At 34.1% G+C, this 2,812-nt stretch overlaps 1 long non-coding RNA gene across 1 annotated transcript; it reads left to right on the plus strand.

Annotated features, from left to right (window-relative positions):
• The first annotated feature begins 1,350 nt into the window (after positions 1–1,350).
• On the plus strand, positions 1,351–2,334 carry LOC131617120 (uncharacterized). The gene is made up of 3 exons (XR_009288437.1): positions 1,351–1,626; positions 1,739–2,132; positions 2,234–2,334. It is a non-coding gene; the product is annotated as an uncharacterized LOC131617120 (long non-coding RNA).
• The last annotated feature ends 478 nt before the right edge of the window (positions 2,335–2,812 follow it).

Below are 2,812 nucleotides of genomic sequence, written 5' to 3' on the forward strand. Positions count from 1 at the left end.
GTGATTTATTGTTAGCTTATATCTACTTGCGTTATTTAATAGGTTGGAAAGAAGGAAGAAACAAAAAAAGATTTTTATTATTGTGCTCGCCAAGACGTTTGTATCTTGTGCCTACGTATTCCCTAGTGCAATGGGAAAGTCAGAGCAATCGTAGTTCGGGCTAAAACTACGAAATGTTTTGTTGATTGATTTTAGCGAGAGGTACTCGATCGCTTTCAAATGGAAATACTACGCGCACATGGATATGATATCACTACAAGAATGGATAACTAAATCAAGATAAGACATGATTTTGGCCATCATCGCATTCGAGTGGAAGATGTTAGATCTTCACATGTGGAAGTATGTTCGTATTGAAATTGAATAAGTGTCTCGTTTTATGAAAAAAAAAGAAAGTGTTTTAGAATGTAAAAGGGTGTGAATGAATTGAAAGTTTGTTTCTTAAGAGAAATCAAACATTTAAACAAAAGCTTAACGGCCATCGCCCAAATGTTTGAAAGAGAAAATTGTGCAAGTACGTACAACCTCCTCGTAGGTGATGAAGATGATTTGATGAGTTGAAAGACATTTAATTGGATCCAAGTATTTAAACAAAAGCTTAACGGCCATCACTTAAGATACTTGAAAGAGTGTTTTGTTAAATTGATTTTTATAAAGTCTTTAATGGAGTTTAAACATCCAAACAAAGGCTTAACGGCCATCGCCTAAATGTTTAAAGAACATATTGTACAAGTACGTACAAACTCTTCTTTCCATTATAGATAAAATGATTTGAATGTTAAAAGAAAGCATTTTTGTTAGAAAGGTGAACTAAATCGAGTTTGAATGAGTCTTTAATGGAGTCTAAACATCCAGACAAAGGCTTAACGGCCATCGCCTAAATGTTTAAGAACAATTTGTATAGGTACGTACAAACCCTTCTTCTCCAATTAAAACTCAAGACTCGATTCAATTAATTAAAAAAAAGGCTATTTTTGTATCATTTTGAAGTATTTGGAAAGGAATACAATATGTACAAAAGAATATATATTCTTTGTCTTTCTGTTTAAGAAAATAAAAACTTTTAATTAAAATAGAATTTAAAATTTGGAACAAAATACTTTGAAAGTAATTGAGAAAATAAAGATTCAAAGGAAAAGAAATTAATTGGGCCAGTGGGGGTGTGAAATCCGGATGGAGGTTAGGCCCAACAACAGAATAAATAATAAGAGAGAAAAAAAAAAGATTCATGGACCGGACCGGGTCGGGTCAATGTGACCCGGATCCGCCCACACAACTGGATTTCGTTGGAAAACCCTAATCAAAAAGAAAGGGGGCAGCGGTGCCTCTCTTGCTCTCTTTCACGCTATGTTTCAGAAAAGAAGAAAAACCAAACACAAACCTCTCATCTTTCTCGATCTCTCTCTTCTCATTCTGCTTCTCTCAATCTCATCGTTCCTCTCTCTCGATCACTCGCTCTCAACGTAAACAAAAACAACACAGAAAACTCACAGTTTCCACTACCGATTCGGAACAATATATCCTCAATCAAAAGCTCTAAACCCTTATTTGTTCAATGATTACAAGTATATTACGACAAGCGAATCAGAAACGACATGAATATATGGACAAAAGTAAAAAAAAAGGGTATGTTCTCACGTATGTTCCTTTTAATCTTCTTCTGCGATTTGAGTGTTTTCGTCGACTCTGAGAGCAGTCTTCTTCTTTTTCTGTGTGGCTGTGTTTTTGTTGTGTGCAGATGTTGTTATTGATGAAGGTTTTGTGCGTGAATGAGGGAGTATGGGGTGATGAAGGTGATGCGAGTGAGTTAGGGTGAAGTTGTTGAGTTGGTGATTCGTTAGTGTGGTTTGTGATTTGTGTGGTTCTGTGTGTGTGTTGATAACATAGGTTTTGGTATGAAGGTGCGGTGGTGATGTAGAGGTTTGGGTGAGGTTTGAAGTTATTGAAGGGAGAGTGTCGGTAATGGATGGAAGACGTGAGGTTTGTGAATGACTCAGGAAGGTAAGCTTGAAGAGTTGAGTGAAAGTGAGGTTTCACAGAATTTCTCTATGCTTTTTTTTCAGTTTGTTCAAGCAGAGTTTGGAAGTGATTTTCGGTGTATTTCGTGGCTGCCCCCTCTCTTCAGTTCTGAGGTTGTGGTTATATAGAGACTTTAGTTGAATTTTTGGGGGGAAATCGGGAGAGGTTTTGAACAATTATGGTATACTGATTTTGGTACTTTTTACTTTTGCAGGTTGTATGGACATCTTGGTGTAAATTTCAGACTGCTATGAAGCTGGTGAAGCAGAATTTTGGAGTGTAATGGCATGGTTTTGGAACAGGACAGAGCAAGAGCAGAGGCGTGGGATAGCAGCAAATTTTTTTTGTTTCAAAGTGTATTTTTGTTTGACTTTGTGTGAATTGGACTCTACAAAAAAAACTAATTGGGCCAACATACAAAAGCCCTTTTCTTTTTAATTCTCACTATTTTTTCTTTTGTTATATACAACCATAAAAAAAAACAATAATAATAATAAACTAATAATATAATAATAATAATAGTTACAATAATAATGGTTAAAAGATAAAAAATAAAGATGCAAAAGAAAAAAGAAATTAAAGTTAAAATATAAACCAAACCTTTTTTTTTGTTAATATTTTTTATTTAATTAAAAAAAATTGTAAAATGCCTAAATCTAAATAGGACCAAAAAAGGATTAAAAATAAATTTTTATTTTTCTGGAGTAAAAGAAAGAAAGGATGAATAAAAATTAGGAAATATACAAGAAATGCGATGATTTGCATGTAAATGAAATGCGAATGCGATATGACT

Source organism: Vicia villosa, linkage group LG1 (assembly GCF_029867415.1).
Source record: "Vicia villosa cultivar HV-30 ecotype Madison, WI linkage group LG1, Vvil1.0, whole genome shotgun sequence".
Lineage (NCBI taxonomy): Eukaryota > Viridiplantae > Streptophyta > Magnoliopsida > Fabales > Fabaceae > Vicia > Vicia villosa.